Source organism: Physeter macrocephalus, chromosome 3, assembly GCF_002837175.3.
Source record: "Physeter macrocephalus isolate SW-GA chromosome 3, ASM283717v5, whole genome shotgun sequence".
In the NCBI taxonomy this organism is placed as follows: Eukaryota; Metazoa; Chordata; class Mammalia; order Artiodactyla; family Physeteridae; genus Physeter; species Physeter macrocephalus.
This window is the reverse complement of record NC_041216.1, coordinates 23950278-23968462: the sequence shown is the minus strand read 5'-3', so window position 1 is coordinate 23968462 and position 18185 is coordinate 23950278. Positions and strand designations below refer to the sequence as shown.

General features: G+C 46.6%; 1 non-coding gene across 1 annotated transcript; it reads left to right on the top strand.

Moving 5' to 3' along the window:
* Positions 1–6942: 6942 nt before the first annotated feature.
* LOC112065356 (U5 spliceosomal RNA) lies at positions 6943–7058 on the top strand. Its single transcript, XR_002891983.1, has one exon. It is a non-coding gene; the product is annotated as a U5 spliceosomal RNA (small nuclear RNA).
* Positions 7059–18185: the final 11127 nt, after the last annotated feature.

Genomic DNA, 18185 nt, shown 5'->3' with positions numbered 1-18185 from the left:
TGAGTAGCATTTTGCCTATAGTTTAAGGGTATTGTACACTTAAAATGTTTTAAGAGAGTGTATCTCACATTAACTGTTCCTTCTGCAATAGAAAGAAAGAGAGAGAGAGAAAAGGAAGGAAGGAAAGAAGGAAGGAAGGGAGGGAGGGGAGGAAGAAAAAGAATGAAAAAAGAAAGAGGAAAGAAAGGAAGGAAGGAAGGAAGAAAGAAAGAAAACAAACATTCAGATTAAAAAATGGGCAAAAGACTTGAACAGACACCTCACGAAAGAAGATATACAGACAGAAGGTAAGCATATGAAAAGATGTTCAACATCATATGTCATCAGAGTTGCAAACTGAAACAAAGAAATAGCACTACAACCTGTTAAAATGGTCAAAATCCAGAACACTGACAACACCGAGTGATGGTGAGGATGTGGAGCAACGGTAACTCTCATTCGTCATTGGTGGGAATGTAAAATTTTACATACACTTCGGAAGTCAGTTTGGTAGCTTCTTACAAAACTAAATAAAGTCTTACCATGTGATCCAGCAGCTGCACTCCTTGTTGTCTACCCAAGGGAGGTAAGAACTTATTTCCACACAAAAGTTTTCATGTGAGTGTTTACAGCAGCTTTATTCATAGTTGCCAAAATCTGGAAGTAACCAAGATGTTTTTCACTAGTTGAGTGTATAAATAAACCGCGGTACCTCTGACCATGGAATATTATTCGGCACAAAAAAGAAATGAGCCGGCAAGCCATTAAAAGACATGGAAGAAACTTAATGCACATTGTTAAGTTTAAAAAAGTCCATCTGAAAGTCTACACCGTGCAAAATTCCAACTGTATTACATCGTGGAAAAGGAAAAACTACAGAGACAGTAAAAAGATCAGTGGTTGACAGGGGTTAAGGAGGAAGGAGGGATGAATAGGTGGAACACAGGGGATTTTTAGGGTGGTAAAACTACTCTGTATGATACTACGATGGTAGATAAGTGTCCTTATACTTTTGTCAAAGCCCGTAGAATATACAACACCAAGAGTGAACCCTGATGTAAACTAGGGGTTTTCGATGGTAATGATGTGTCAATGTAGGTTCATAGATCATAACAAATGTGCCACTCTGCTCGGAGACGTTGATAGTGGGGAAGTTTGCAGGTAGGTGGGCAAGTGTCTATAGGAACTCTCCGTATTTCCTGCTCAGTTTTGCTGTGAGCCTAAAACTGCTCTAAAAAATAGTTTGTTAATTTTTAAAAAGCTAACGAACAATTTCACACCAATAAATTTAAGAACATAGACAAAATGGATACATTTCTAGAAAAATATGAAGTGCTGAAACTGGCATGAGAAAAATTAATACATTTCTGTACATTAATAGCCAATAAAAAAATTGATATGAGAATCAAAAACCTTCCATCCCCAAAGCCTCAAGTCAAAATGGTCATAGATAAGTTCTACCAAACTTTCAGGAGTATTTATCTCCTATCTTATACCAGCTGTTCCAGTCATTTGGAAAAATACAAAATTATATTCATACCTGACACCATACACCAGAATAAACTTCAAACACACCAAAGATCTAAATGTTTTAAAAAATGAAACCATATAATTACTAGAAGAAAATATGAGCGAACTCTTTTTATAATATGCATGAGGAGGCCCTTTCTAACTATGACTCAAAACCTAGAAAAAAATAAATGATTGATAATTTGACTCCATCTTTAAAAAATACTTTTGCTCCGCAAAAATGAAAAACAGAAAGAAAATATTAGCAACTTACCTGGCAGATAGAGGACTAATACCCTTAATATATAAAGAGCTCTTTAAAATTACGGGGAAAATCTTTCCTTTCTGTGATACGCAGCTGCAAGATGGTAGTGCAGGTTTCCAAGAAAAATTAACTGAAAATGCACACAAAAAGAGGTAGACAAATGGCCCTTAAACATACGGAAATGGGCTTCCTGGTGGCGCAGTGGTTGAGAGTCCGCCTGCCGATGCAGGGGACGCGGGTTCGTGCCCCGGTCCGGGAAGATCCCACATGCCGCGGAGCGGCTGGGCCCGTGAGCCGTGGCCGCTGAGCCTGCGCGTCCGGAGCCTGTGCTCCGCAACGGGGGAGGCCACAGTAGTGAGAGGCCCACGTACCGCAAAAAAAAAAAAAGAAAGAAAAACATATGGAAAGATGCTCACCTTTACTTTAAGAAAGAGAAATGAAAATTAAAACTATATTGGGGGACTTCCCTGGTGGTGCAGTGGTTAAGAATCCGCCTGCCAATTCAGGGGACATGGATTCGACCCCTGGTCCGGGAAGATCCCACTTGCCACGGAGCAACTAAGCCCATGCGCCACAACTGCTGAGGCTGCACTCTAGAGCCCACGAGCCACAACTACTGAAGCCCGTGCATCTAGAGCCCGTGCTCTGCAACAATAGAAGCCACCGCAATGAGAAGCCCGCGCACGGCAACCAAGAGTGGCCCCCACTCGCCGCAGCTACGGAAAGCCGGCGCACAGCAACGAAGACCCAACGCAGCCAAAAATAAATAAATAAATAATATAATGGCCATTCTATCGGTTAAAAAATGTATGGAATCTAAAAGATTTTTTAAAAAATGACATCAAGATACCATTTCTCGCCTATTAAATGGGCAGAGCTTCTCGACAACGTCCTATTGGCAGATCCTAGTGGCCACCCGCACTTCATTGCTCATGGCCCCTTCCTCCATCTTCAGAGCACATCACTGCAATCTCTGCTTCTACGTTCTCCTGTTCTGTGGTCAAATCCCACTCTGATACCTCCTTATAAGGACCATCTCAAGATGTTTAGTGTAAGCACATCTGCAGTCTCTTTTGCCATATAAGGGATTAGGACCTAGGTATCTTTGCGGGCCATTTTTCAGCCTCCCACACCCACTACTGTCCATTCTAGAGCCAAAATCAGGGTACAGGGATTGGAAGATGTAATGGAGGCTGCTAATTTTCTACCTTGAGCCGCTTGCCCTACTTTTACCTGGGCACTGTGGTGTACTCAAAAAATGGGTTGTGGGGCTTCCCTGGTGGCGCAGTGGTTAAGAATCCGCCTGCCAACGCAAGGGACACGGGTTTGAGCCCTGGCCTGGGAAGATCCCACATGCCACAGAGCAACTAAGCCCGTGCACCACAACTACTGGGCCTGCGCTCCAGAGCCCGTGAGCCACAGCTACTGAAGCCGGCGTGCCTAGGGCCCGTGCTCTGAAACAAGAGAAGCCACTGCAATGAGAAGCCCGCGTACCTCAACGAAGACTAGTCCCCGCTCGCTGCAACTAGAGAAAGCCCATGCGCAGCAACGAAGACACAATGCAGCCAAAATTTTAAATAAATAAATAAATAATTTAAAAATAGGTTGTTATACAACAGATAAAATGCATGACCTGGAACTAGGTCTACAGATATACCCACACAAATAAATATTGGAAACATAAATATTGCATGAAAAAGGCATGTTGCAGAAGGATGGATCAAATACATTATAAACCTGAATTTTAAAAACACAAGATCAAAGTTTTTTGAGTTTGGAGGACCCACCTCAGCTTTACTGGAGAGGAAGCAAATGCAGGTTTCAACTGTATAAAAACAGACCTAAAGCATATTTGGAGAAATGTTGACATCTCTTAAATTCAGGTGTCAAATGCACTTTCAATTGTTACAATTTTCTGTGGAGTTAGAAGTATTTTGTGATTTTTTTTAGTACTATTGTTGTTCATTTGTTTCCGCTTTATTGATGTATAATTGACAAATAAAATTGTAAGATATTTAAAGTGTATGTTGCATTAATTTGAAATACATATACATTGCTAAAGGATTCCTCCCATCCAGTTAATTAACAAATCTATCAACTTACATATTTATATTTTCTTGCATGTGTGAGAACATTTAAGTTCTACTCTCTTAGCAAATTTCCATTATACAGTACAGTGTTATCAACTATAGTCACCATGTTATAAATTATTTTTTTTACAGCTGAAAGTTTATAACCCTTTACGAAACTCTCCCTATTTCCCCCACCTCCCAGCCCTGGGAGCCACTTTTCTACTCTCTGTTTCTATGAGTTTGACTTTTTTTTTAAAGACTCCACATATAAATGATACCATGCAGTGTGTATTATAGCTGTCTGTCTCTGATTGGCTTATGTCACTTATCATAATGCCTTCAAATTTCACCCATGCTGTTGTAAATGGGAAGATTTCACTCTTCTTTATGTCTGAGTAGTACTCCACTATCTATCTATCTATCTATCTATCTATCTATCTATCTATCCCATTATATATATATATAAAACACATCCTTTTTATCCATTCATCTGTTGGTGGACACTTAGGTTGTTTCCATGGCTATTGTAATAATGCTGCGGTGAACATAACGGTATATATATCTTTTCAAATTAGTGATCTAGTCTTCCTCGGATAAATACCCAGAAGTGGAATTGCTGGGTCATGTGGTAGTTCTCATTTTAATTTTTGGATTTAATTTTGGCCTCTCCTCCTGCCTCTTTGGAGCGGGTCCTCAGGGCTATCTGAGGAGCTATTTCCCAGGCTGTAGTCCTCAGTAAGGTCCCTGAAGAACGCTGAAAACCACAACTCTTTTTGTTTTTTGGTTTCGGGGTTTTTTGGGCAGCGCCATATGTGGGATCTCAGTTCCCCTGAAAATCGCTACCCTCGATTGTGCATTTTTCATTGTTGACAAGGGGCAGATCCTGACCAGCTGGTAGATTTGGGGGTGGGAAGATAAGGCTCCTGCTCTCTCGATGAAACCCTTGTTAGGTCATGGGCTGAGAGTGAGTCAGGGATGGGGGGCATGAAGGTGAGAGGAGACAGTTTAAAAGGGGCATACTGGGGGTTGGACAGCCAGAGAAATGTCCAAGAAAACTGAGGCCCTCCTCCGAGTTTTGCTCAATCGTCTGATATTTCCAGCAGTCCAACCGCCCCAGAGCAGATGCTGAAAATGCAGAGGGTGGGGTATCCCCAGCTGAGGAAGTAGGAGGGAACTTGGGGCAGGCAGGAGGATGGAGGAACGGGCTCCATCCACGCCAGTATCTGGCGTGGAGGCATCACCATGCTCCCCCTCCCTCCTTTCCTCCTGCTACCTAGGACTTGGGGTCCTTCCTCTAACCTGAGGTCAGCTACTGCCCCCTCCCCATCTCCCACCCCACCCTCATCTATTGTTTTTCTTTTTAAAATTCTTATTGAAGTAGAGTTGATTTTCCATGTTGTTTAATTTCTGCTGTACAGCAAAGTGACTCAGTTATACATATAAAAATTCTTGTTCATCTTCTTTTCCATTATGGTTTATCACAGGATATTGGATATAGTTCCCTGCGCTGTACAGTAGGACCTTGTTTATTTCCCCTCTCCTGCATCTTCATTCTCTCCCTCTGCGCTGCCTCCTCCCCAGCAAAGTTTGAACCCCTTTAACACGCTCCTGATGCCAAAGAAAGAAAACGTCCTCCTCTAACCTCACACCCCTTCCGCCGGTCTCCCTGGAGCCTTCACTCTCCACCCCACTCACTCCCTCATCAGCTCCCCACAGTGGGGCTTCTATCACTTCCACTCCCTGAAAACGTCTCTGGTCAAGGTCACTGACTTCCGTCCCGTGACATCCACTGGCCCTGACAGTCCCCGCCTTAATTGACCTCTGGTGGACGTTTAACACAACTGACTGCTCCCTTCTGCCCTTGATTTCTCGGTGGTCCCCACTCCTGGTCTTCCTCTGCCTCCCTGGCCTCTTCCTAATGACCTTCACATGCTTCTCCTGCTGCATCACCTCCCCTCAATGCCACCATCCCCTAAGGATCTCCCTAGAATTTTTTCTCTCCTCGACTTTGACCCTTTTCCAGGCCTTGCCCCCCATCCAGGCCACTGTATTTCTCTCTGCTTTCATTCTCAGGCTCCTAATTAGCTTCCCCAAACCTCTTCGCTTTCCAACAATAGCCACACTTTAACCAGAGTGGTTGTCCAACAGTGTTTCTCAACCCAGCCGCATCACACGCACCTGGAGGGCTTGTTAAAACCCAGCTGCTGGGCCCTACTCTCAGAGTTTCAGATTCAGTGGGTCTTGGAGTAGGACCCAAGAACCTGCATCTCTAACACGTACCAGGTGACACTGATCTGCTGGTCCCAGGACCACTGTGTTAAAAAGCTAATCTGATCATGTATTCATTGTTAAAGCTCTTCACTGCCTCCCCACGGTCCTCGGGGTAAATCCAAGCTCTTAGCTGGTGCCGATGGCCATCTGGTTACTTGCCCTCTCAGCACTGTGCCTCCCTGCCCGGAACACCCTCACCACCCGGCTCCTGTTCTGCCCAGATGTCATCTTCTGTTATCAGTGCTCAGTGCTGATCGCTGACACCTGGCTCCCCATGACACTGAGCACTCCTTGAAGATGAAATATTACGGTTATCACTCTATCCCTAGAGGCCGGCACAGGGTTGAACACAGTGTTCAATAAATTTTTGTTGAATGAATGAAGATAATTATTTCAAGCTTTTAAATTTTTATTTTATTCTATTTTATTTTATTTAACTCCAAGAGAAATTTTTACTTGTAATGCCACCTATAAAACAGACTTTTTCTAGCTGGATCAGCCTCAGCTCTCTATCCCTGTTAAGTCTCGCTTCCGTTCTGCCCCCTGGCGGTAGTCTCGGTCCCAGCACAAGATGAATGAACTATTTGAGGTATTTCCGGAAACCGGAGAGTAAAGACTGAGATTTTCATTTGCATATCCAGAATGCATTGCACCCAGGACAAATTTTCGACTTAAAAATGACTAGATTCTCCTTCTTTCTTTAACTATTTTTTCCCAGAGGTGAGAATTCTTTCATAGAATTGTCTGGAAAAAAGCAGATGTTAATAGCTCTTTCAGTTAAAAAATCACCATTACTGTTTTAGGGGTAGCAGTTACTCGGGGAATGCGTGCCGCCTAACGAGAGGCATACTCTGGTTTCTCTTCAGATCGTATAAATCTTTCGCCTTTTACTAAAGATTTCCGTGGAGAGGAACAATTCTGAGTTTTTACCCAATTTTTTGAGGTCTTGCGTTTGCAAGGCCAATGATGTTGTTTAAAAACAAGTTTTCAGTTCTGTTTGGCTCTAGTGGGGTAGGTTGAGGTTGATGTAATTTCGCGTACTATGTTTGGTTTCGTGCAGGTGTTTGTTTTTGTTCATTGAACATCTATCAGCGTGGAAACGTTATTCTTAGTATGCGACTCAGAATAGACGGCGAAAACCTACTTTTTAAAAGGTGTCGAAGTTCGGAGAGTGGAGCAGTTTATGTTGTTGGAATGGAAGGAGTGTTTCTGTTTGTATTTCTTGGTTGCTCTTTAGTGTTAAATGCGGCCCGTGGTGGGACAGTTCTTCAGAAGTTGTGGTGTGTAAGCTCCAGCGCCCCGGGAATCAATAATGGCGGTCAGCGAGCTTAATACCCCCACGTTATGTAGAATCTTAGTTTCGCGACCAGAAACTTAGACCCTGTACTCCGCTTTAAAAGGAAAATTCTTAACCGCTGGACCGAGAAGAAAATCTTAAAAAAAAATTCTATTTATAAAGAGGTGCAAGTGTGGATTCATTGATTCTTCTACAGCGTGTTTGTTTTTAGTTCTGTTTGGTTCTAGTTGGGTAGGTTGAGGTTGATGTACTTTCGCGTACTATGTTTGGTTTCGTGCAGGTGTTTGTTTTTGTTCATTGAACACCTATCAGCGTGGAAACGTTATTCTTAGTATGCGACTCAGAATAGACGGCGAAAACCTACTTTTTAAAAGGTGTCGAAGTTCGGAGAGTGGAGCAGTTTATGTTGTTGGAATGGAAGGAGTGTTTCTGTTTGTATTTCTTGGTTGCTCTTTAGTGTTAAATGCGGCCCGTGGTGGGACAGTTCTTCAGAAGTTGTGGTGTGTAAGCTCCAGCGCCCCGGGAATCAATAATGGCGGTCAGCGAGCTTAATACCCCCACGTTATGTAGAATCTTAGTTTCGCGACCAGAAACTTAGACCCTGTACTCCGCTTTAAAAGGAAAATTCTTAACCGCTGGACCGAGAAGAAAATCTTAAAAAAAAATTCTATTTATAAAGAGGTGCAAGTGTGGATTCATTGATTCTTCTACAGCGTGTTTGTAAGTACTGTTGTTTTATTCTGATGAGGTAATTTAGCTTTAGAACGAAAACTGTATCAGTTGCTAAAAATACCACTCAAGAAAGACGTTTGTTCACGGTTATAACGGATTTGATAAAACCCAAACGGAAGTGAATATTTGAACCGATCACAGTGGCCAGAACTCAACTTTCTGAGCACGCCTAGCTGCACAGTAGGCTGGGAAATGTAGTCTTTTCTCCGGGCAGCCATGACCATTGAGAGATCCTAGGAGGGAGGAAGTGAATACGGGGGAAGAAAGCTAGCAACATCTGCCCCAGTAAAGGAGGGAGGGAATCCATCCGCACGTTTCCTTCTTGCAAGTTCCTTTCTTGGGTTTCGTTTCCGTGCTTCCCGGGCTTCTCTGTGTGGCCAGCTCTCCCATCTGTGTACACGAAACGTCTCGGAGGCTGTAACGCGGCTGTGGGATCACCCCTTCCCAGGCCATTTTGATGTTCTCTTGTGTAGAAAACCAGAACCCCAGGCTTAGGCAGTTGTCCACCGTCTACCCCTGCCCCGATGGGGCGGGTAGCTTACTTGTACCCCTAGAAACGCTGCTTTCTTCACGACGAGATCTGGCCAGTGAGAACGAAATACTGGTGACAGGTGCTTTCTTGGGCTCTGAAGGGTGAGTGTGTACCTAAAGTAGGGGTTTTAACTTGTTTGTTGTTCACCTTCGGCAAAAGCAACAATCCAGAGTAACGAGCACGCCGAGCAGCCGGAGAACTAGATATTATATGCCTCCGGGTGAAAGAGCACGCTGTTCCCATGAAGTTGTCTGGCAAAATCTTAAAAAAAAATTTTCTTTATAAAGAGGTGCAAGTGTGGATTCATTGATTCTTCTACAGCGTGTTTGTAAGTACTGTTGTTTTATTCTGATGAGGTAATTTAGCTTTAGAACGAAAACTGTATCAGTTGCTAAAAATACCACTCAAGAAAGACGTTTGTTCACGGTTATAACGGATTTGATAAAACCCAAACGGAAGTGAATATTTGAACCGATCACAGTGGCCAGAACTCAACTTTCTGAGCACGCCTAGCTGCACAGTAGGCTGGGAAATGTAGTCTTTTCTCCGGGCAGCCATGACCATTGAGAGATCCTAGGAGGGAGGAAGTGAATACGGGGGAAGAAAGCTAGCAACATCTGCCCCAGTAAAGGAGGGAGGGAATCCATCCGCACGTTTCCTTCTTGCAAGTTCCTTTCTTGGGTTTCGTTTCCGTGCTTCCCGGGCTTCTCTGTGTGGCCAGCTCTCCCATCTGTGTACACGAAACGTCTCGGAGGCTGTAACGCGGCTGTGGGATCACCCCTTCCCAGGCCATTTTGATGTTCTCTTGTGTAGAAAACCAGAACCCCAGGCTTAGGCAGTTGTCCACCGTCTACCCCTGCCCCGATGGGGCGGGTAGCTTACTTGTACCCCTAGAAACGCTGCTTTCTTCACGACGAGATCTGGCCAGTGAGAACGAAATACTGGTGACAGGTGCTTTCTTGGGCTCTGAAGGGTGAGTGTGTACCTAAAGTAGGGGTTTTAACTTGTTTGTTGTTCACCTTCGGCAAAAGCAACAATCCAGAGTAACGAGCACGCCGAGCAGCCGGAGAACTAGATATTATATGCCTCCGGGTGAAAGAGCACGCTGTTCCCATGAAGTTGTCTGGCCGGGAAAATCGAACTTGAATCTGCTCAAGACTAGATCTGACCACTAGCTGACAGAAGAGCAGAGCACAGTCGAGCTTGTCTGCATCTCTGCGGGGATGGACGCAATCACCAAAGTCCTGGCTGCGAGAAGCTTTTCAGGACAAACCACCAGATTTCTTCAACAAATAAATTACAAGAAGAAATGAGAGAGGGAGATAAAAAGGGAATCTATATGTTGCAAGAGAGTTAAAAGAACCCATCTCACCAAGAGAACTTACTGGGATCCCGGTTTAAACAAACACTATTTTCAGAACTTACTACATTTATGAGATGTCTTCATTTTTCAATCTGACCAGATATTTGATGATATTAAGGAATTACTGAAGGGTTTGGGATATGATTATCATATTGTGGTAATGTTTTAACCTCCTTATACTTAGAAGTACCTACAGGAATATCTACAATATAAACTTTGTTGGGGGGGGGGAGCACACCACACAGCTTGTGGGATCTTGGTTCCCTGACCAGGGATGGAACCCACGCCTTCAGCAGTGAGAGCGCGGAGTCCTAACCACTGGACTGCCAGCGAATTCCCCGGAAATATCTACAGATGAAATATTATATCTTGGATTTGCTTCAAAATAATAAGTGCAAAAAAAAGGCCCACCCCCCCAAATAAAAAAAAAAAAACAAAGACAAAAATAAAATTTTGTTCACGTGATGGTTGTTGGACTCGGTAACCAGCACACGGAGGTTCTTTATACTATTAGGTCTACTTTTGTGTATGTTAAACATGATTCATAATTTAAAAGTTTTGAATATATTTTATTTATTTATTTTTCGGCCGCACTCCTCGGCTTGTGAGATCCTAGTTCCCCGACCAGGGATCGAACCCAGGCCCCCTACAGTGGAAGCATGGAGTCCTAACCACTGGACTGCCAGGGAATTCCCTGAATACATTTTAAAAACAACTTGGCGGTTGGTAACATATGCACTTCTTCATTAATAGATCAAATATTGGTATCTAGTGGGAAGTCTCATGACTACCAGCATTTCAAAGTCACGACGAACGTGAGCAATATTTCAAGATGCCTGCCACCACTGGGCGTGTCATGACTGCATCTGCGATTTCTATTTGTGACAATGATGCAAATGCCAAAGTTAATCATGGAAGGAAATGCTGAATTTCAGTTGGAGGTGAGCGAAAATAAAGATTTTTTCCAATCCAATTTCGCAGACCCCCTGAATTCTGTTCAGGGACCCAAGGTTTAGAAGTCCTGATCTGCATTCCCTTGCCTCTAGGCACATAATACAAACAATTCCCCCTTGTATGGGGAGAAGGTTTTGAATTTATCAAAGCACCTTCACACAGAGTCATTTATTTCATGGGAATTCCTAACCATCTTTCTGAAGTTGGAAGGTGTTACTAGACCCATTTTACAGGTGGGAACCTAGAGTGTAACACTTAACCCACTTGTTTGAGGTTACACAGTGATAATGACAGAGCTGGAGACAGAACCCAGGTCCCCTAACTCCCAGCCCACTCCCCACTCTTTTGCACCCAGCTCCCAGCTCCAGAAATGCTGCTTAGTTAACTTTTCTTGAAGTTTTCTTTTGAGAGAAGCCACAGCCTTTCTCCTGAGTTCACCTGTCCTCCGTTTGGTCATCTCTCAGGACCCCCTTGAACAGTCACATTGATTCCTGCGGTGCTCGCGGGCAACCAGGAGCTCTGATTTCCAGCACTCTCCTTCACATACTAGCAGAGGTGATAATTAACCTGCCACTGCGAGAGTGTCAATCCTGCAAGGCGGTCAGTGACCTCTGGCAAGTCTCTTTCACTGTGTCTCAGTTTCTACTTTTGTAAAACAGGTGATGAACTGTCGTCCTTGGTTTTGGAGGAAGCTGTAAAGATTGGCTAAAATTATGACAGTAACTAGGGGAGAGTAAGTGATTAATCCTCGGGAGAAATTATTACCTGTAATGTTATCATTGCCATGAGTTAGGGCCAGAGCCCACCTACCCCTTGCCTTTACAGGTCAATGAGGTGGAACCATAAATCCCAACTCTCTAAGCCTATTACCTACTTTTTTTCCCTTCCTGGATTCTATGCTCCAGACAAACTGAAGTATCACTGTCCATTGCCTCTTTAAACTTCCCCATTTCTGTATGTCTACTCGTGCTCTGCCCACTGCCTGGATGGTCCTCTCCCACACCTTAACGTAGGGAACACTCATCATCCTCCAGGAAGCCATCCCTGACCCTCCAGTGGAGGTTAGATGTGCCAGCCCCATACTCCACAGCCCCGATCGCAGTATAATTGTCCATTTTCTTATCTGTCTGTCTCCCCTTTAGACTGTGCATTCCTCCAGCTTAGGGTCTGTATCTGACCTCTTTCCAGTCAACAAGATTACTAAGGGGATTCGGTCAAATACAGGGACCGAGAACCCCATATCGGATAAATGGGTTTGGAGATAAGTACAGTCCACCTAATATCCTGCCCAGAGACTTGTAGATGAAGAAACAACATTCCTGATCAGAAGAGATTGGTGCAGGACTACCCTGGTGGCGCAGTGGTTGAGAATCTGCCTGCCAATGCAGGGGACACGGGTTCAAGCCCTAGTCCGGGAAGATCCCACATGCCGCGGAGCAACTAAGCCCATGCGCCACAACTACTGAGCCTGCGCTCTAGAGCCTGCAAGCCACAACTACCGAGACTGCATGCCACAACTACTGAAGCCCGCGCACCTAGAGCCCGTGCTCTGCAATAAGAGAAGCCACCGCAATGAGAGGCCCACGCACCGCAATGAAGACCCAACGCAGCCCAAAAATAAATAAATAAAATTTAAAAAAAAAAAAAGAAAAAGAAGAGACTGGTGCAGCTCTGGGCAAATAGGCAAGTGGCTATTTCCAAAATGTGTCCACCGTGACTTGGGCAAGTAGTGGGAGCCTCTAGTTTTGGAGCTGGCAGACCTGGGACACATCCCAGACTCCACGAATTGTGTGACTTTGCCTAGTGGCCTAGTGCCTTATCATCTCGGAGCCTCACTTTCCTCATCTGTAAAATGGGAATAAAGCTTGCCCTACAGGGTATACTGGAGAGCTGTGCTTTGCTGCCAAGCATCTACTTCCCCTCCTTCCTGACAAGAGTACCCCAAATTTCCTTTGGGGAACCACTCCTCTCCTATTATTCTCTGATCAGTGGTTTGAGATTGACCCAATGCCTAGCTCTGAGGTGGCCTGAATGGTCTAACCTAATTAATATATCCCTTGCACCCTGGTCACCGTGACTGGCTCAGGGATGGGCCGTCCAATCAGAGGTGAACCTCGGCACTTTGGGTAGGAATTCTGGGACTCAGACTCTGATGGCCTGGTTAGGAGGGCAAAAGGCTTATAACTGTGGCCATTTTGTTTCCACAAGGGTAGCCAATCTGAGGATGGAAGCCAATCTATAGGAAGCAGAGCTAAGAGATGGATCCTACTGAAATTATTTGAGTCCTGGATCAGGCCATTCCTGAAGCTCCTCCTGGACTGTACTGTTATGGAACCAGTACTTTTCCTTTTGTTTAAGCCCGTTATAATTAAGTTTTCTGTCACTTGCAACCCCCTTTGTCTTAACTGAAACACAAGGATTGAATGACATAACGCATACAGACACAATTCAACAATTATTCTTTAAACATCTACCCTGTGCCAGGCATTGTAGTCTCTGGCCATCCAGAGTCAAAGACAGATATAGCCACTGCCTTCACAGGACCTGAGCTAGTGGGGAAGTGCCAAGCATACAGAAGATGTTCATCAATCGTAACTATTCCCCCTTTGTCACCCAAGGGCTGGACGGATGCATGGCCTGCTAGAAGATTCGCAATGCTCTTTTTTTTTTTTTTTTTTTTTTGGACTCGCTGCGCGGCATGCAGGATGTGGGATCTTAGTTCCCTGACCAGGGATCAAACCCATGCCCCCTGCAGTGGAAGCGCAGAGTCTTAACCACTGGACCGTCAGGGAAATCCCGAAGATTCACAATGAACATTTACTGAGTCAAATGATTTATTTGAAGCTTCCATCAGCCAAGTCCAGAGGAGAGGCTCCCAGGAAGCAGGATTATGAGACTAGGTAGCTTGTTCACGGCGAGGCTGTTTGCTCAGCTCAGCTGAGATGGGCCTCCTTTCTGCAAGGGGAGCAAGCGCCCCTCAGCAAGTGAGGTGATCCACCCAATCACCAGACCCCTAAGCAGATGGCCGGAGGTCAGATCACTGCTGCTTCCTGGGGGTGGGGTGGGAGGCTGAAAACAAGACCCCAAAGTGCAGATTATCTTGTGCTTAAGGGTTTTTTTTAAAGGTCAGGAATCCTTTTAAGAATCTGAGGAAAGCTACAGAAACTCTCCTCATGGAAAAAAAAAAAGTACATACATTTTGCAATTCCAGGGGTTCACAGGTCACTTGAAGCCAGGTTATGGACCCTTGAGCAAAAAAAACTCTAAGGTTTTTTTAATCTAAGACCCTACGAATGTCTGCATTTTGGGCTTCTCATCACCCTTGAAAAGTTCCATTCCTCCACTGGAAGAATATGACTGTCTTAGTCCGTTTGGGCTCCTACAGCAGAATACCACACACCAGGTGGCTTATAAACAACAGAAATCTATTTCCCACAGTTCTGGAGGCTGGAAGTCTGAGATCAGGGTGCCGGCGTGGTCGGGTTCTGATGAGAGCCCTCTTCTGGGCCGGAGATAGCTGTCGTCTCTCTGCGTCCTCACGTGGCAGGGAGAGGACTAGAGAGCTCCCTGGGGTCTCTTGTATAACGGCACTAATCCCATTCATGAGGGCTCCACCCTCATGATCTATTCACCTCCCAGAGGCCCCACCCCCAAACACCATCACATTGGGGGTTAGGCTTCAACATGTGAATCAGTCCGTAACAACACCCACAGGAGAATCCAACTTCCTCTTGGAAAAACCCTCCAGAGGAGCCACAGACCTCCTGGTTAGTGTCTTAACCCGAAGCAAAGCTTGTGTTCAGGTAGTTTATTTAGGAAGAGATCCCAGGGGACAGCAGAGGGAGGCTGGGGGAGGGTAAAATGGAGGGAGGGAAATTCAATCAAGGGTGTCTTCCCAGGGGACAGCAGAGGGAGGCTGGGGGAGGGTAAAATGGAGGGAGGGAAATTCAATCAAGGGTGTCTTCCCAGGGGACAGCAGAGGGAGGCTGGGGGAGGGTAAAATGGAGGGAGGGAAATTCAATCAAGGGTGTCTTCCCAGGGGACAGCAGAGGGAGGCTGGGGGAGGGTAAAATGGAGGGAGGGAAATTCAATCAAGGGTGTCTTCCCAGGGGACAGCAGAGGGAGGCTGGGGGAGGGTAAAATGGAGGGAGGGAAATTCAATCAAGGGTGTCTTCCCAGGGGACAGCAGAGGGAGGCTGGGGGAGGGTAAAATGGAGGGAGGGAAATTCAATCAAGGGTGTCTTCCCAGGGGACAGCAGAGGGAGGCTGGGGGAGGGTAAAATGGAGGGAGGGAAATTCAATCAAGGGTGTCTTCCCAGGGGACAGCAGAGGGAGGCTGGGGGAGGGTAAAATGGAGGGAGGGAAATTCAATCAAGGGTGTCTTCCCAGGGGACAGCAGAGGGAGGCTGGGGGAGGGTAAAATGGAGGGAGGGAAATTCAATCAAGGGTGTCTTCCCAGGGGACAGCAGAGGGAGGCTGGGGGAGGGTAAAATGGAGGGAGGGAAATTCAATCAAGGGTGTCTTCCCAGGGGACAGCAGAGGGAGGCTGGGGGAGGGTAAAATGGAGGGAGGGAAATTCAATCAAGGGTGTCTTCCCAGGGGACAGCAGAGGGAGGCTGGGGGAGGGTAAAATGGAGGGAGGGAAATTCAATCAAGGGTGTCTTCCCAGGGGACAGCAGAGGGAGGCTGGGGGAGGGTAAAATGGAGGGAGGGAAATTCAATCAAGGGTGTCTTCCCAGGGGACAGCAGAGGGAGGCTGGGGGAGGGTAAAATGGAGGGAGGGAAATTCAATCAAGGGTGTCTTCCCAGGGGACAGCAGAGGGAGGCTGGGGGAGGGTAAAATGGAGGGAGGGAAATTCAATCAAGGGTGTCTTCCCAGGGGACAGCAGAGGGAGGCTGGGGGAGGGTAAAATGGAGGGAGGGAAATTCAATCAAGGGTGTCTTCCCAGGGGACAGCAGAGGGAGGCTGGGGGAGGGTAAAATGGAGGGAGGGAAATTCAATCAAGGGTGTCTTCCCAGGGGACAGCAGAGGGAGGCTGGGGGAGGGTAAAATGGAGGGAGGGAAATTCAATCAAGGGTGTCTTCCCAGGGGACAGCAGAGGGAGGCTGGGGGAGGGTAAAATGGAGGGAGGGAAATTCAATCAAGGGTGTCTTCCCAGGGGACAGCAGAGGGAGGCTGGGGGAGGGTAAAATGGAGGGAGGGAAATTCAATCAAGGGTGTCTTCCCAGGGGACAGCAGAGGGAGGCTGGGGGAGGGTAAAATGGAGGGAGGGAAATTCAATCAAGGGTGTCTTCCCAGGGGACAGCAGAGGGAGGCTGGGGGAGGGTAAAATGGAGGGAGGGAAATTCAATCAAGGGTGTCTTCCCAGGGGACAGCAGAGGGAGGCTGGGGGAGGGTAAAATGGAGGGAGGGAAATTCAATCAAGGGTGTCTTCCCAGGGGACAGCAGAGGGAGGCTGGGGGAGGGTAAAATGGAGGGAGGGAAATTCAATCAAGGGTGTCTTCCCAGGGGACAGCAGAGGGAGGCTGGGGGAGGGTAAAATGGAGGGAGGGAAATTCAATCAAGGGTGTCTTCCCAGGGGACAGCAGAGGGAGGCTGGGGGAGGGTAAAATGGAGGGAGGGAAATTCAATCAAGGGTGTCTTCCCAGGGGACAGCAGAGGGAGGCTGGGGGAGGGTAAAATGGAGGGAGGGAAATTCAATCAAGGGTGTCTTCCCAGGGGACAGCAGAGGGAGGCTGGGGGAGGGTAAAATGGAGGGAGGGAAATTCAATCAAGGGTGTCTTCCCAGGGGACAGCAGAGGGAGGCTGGGGGAGGGTAAAATGGAGGGAGGGAAATTCAATCAAGGGTGTCTTCCCAGGGGACAGCAGAGGGAGGCTGGGGGAGGGTAAAATGGAGGGAGGGAAATTCAATCAAGGGTGTCTTCCCAGGGGACAGCAGAGGGAGGCTGGGGGAGGGTAAAATGGAGGGAGGGAAATTCAATCAAGGGTGTCTTCCCAGGGGACAGCAGAGGGAGGCTGGGGGAGGGTAAAATGGAGGGAGGGAAATTCAATCAAGGGTGTCTTCCCAGGGGACAGCAGAGGGAGGCTGGGGGAGGGTAAAATGGAGGGAGGGAAATTCAATCAAGGGTGTCTTCCCAGGGGACAGCAGAGGGAGGCTGGGGGAGGGTAAAATGGAGGGAGGGAAATTCAATCAAGGGTGTCTTCCCAGGGGACAGCAGAGGGAGGCTGGGGGAGGGTAAAATGGAGGTGGGATCTTAGTTCCCTGACCAGGGATCAAACCCATGCCCCCTGCAGTGGAAGCGCAGAGTCTTAACCACTGGACCGTCAGGGAAATCCCGAAGATTCACAATGAACATTTACTGAGTCAAATGATTTATTTGAAGCTTCCATCAGCCAAGTCCAGAGGAGAGGCTCCCAGGAAGCAGGATTATGAGACTAGGTAGCTTGTTCACGGCGAGGCTGTTTGCTCAGCTCAGCTGAGATGGGCCTCCTTTCTGCAAGGGGAGCAAGCGCCCCTCAGCAAGTGAGGTGATCCACCCAATCACCAGACCCCTAAGCAGATGGCCGGAGGTCAGATCACTGCTGCTTCCTGGGGGTGGGGTGGGAGGCTGAAAACAAGACCCCAAAGTGCAGATTATCTTGTGCTTAAGGGTTTTTTTTAAAGGTCAGGAATCCTTTTAAGAATCTGAGGAAAGCTACAGAAACTCTCCTCATGGAAAAAAAAAAGTACATACATTTTGCAATTCCAGGGGTTCACAGGTCACTTGAAGCCAGGTTATGGACCCTTGAGCAAAAAAAACTCTAAGGTTTTTTTAATCTAAGACCCTACGAATGTCTGCATTTTGGGCTTCTCATCACCCTTGAAAAGTTCCATTCCTCCACTGGAAGAATATGACTGTCTTAGTCCGTTTGGGCTCCTACAGCAGAATACCACACACCAGGTGGCTTATAAACAACAGAAATCTATTTCCCACAGTTCTGGAGGCTGGAAGTCTGAGATCAGGGTGCCGGCGTGGTCGGGTTCTGATGAGAGCCCTCTTCTGGGCCGGAGATAGCTGTCGTCTCTCTGCGTCCTCACGTGGCAGGGAGAGGACTAGAGAGCTCCCTGGGGTCTCTTGTATAACGGCACTAATCCCATTCATGAGGGCTCCACCCTCATGATCTATTCACCTCCCAGAGGCCCCACCCCCAAACACCATCACATTGGGGG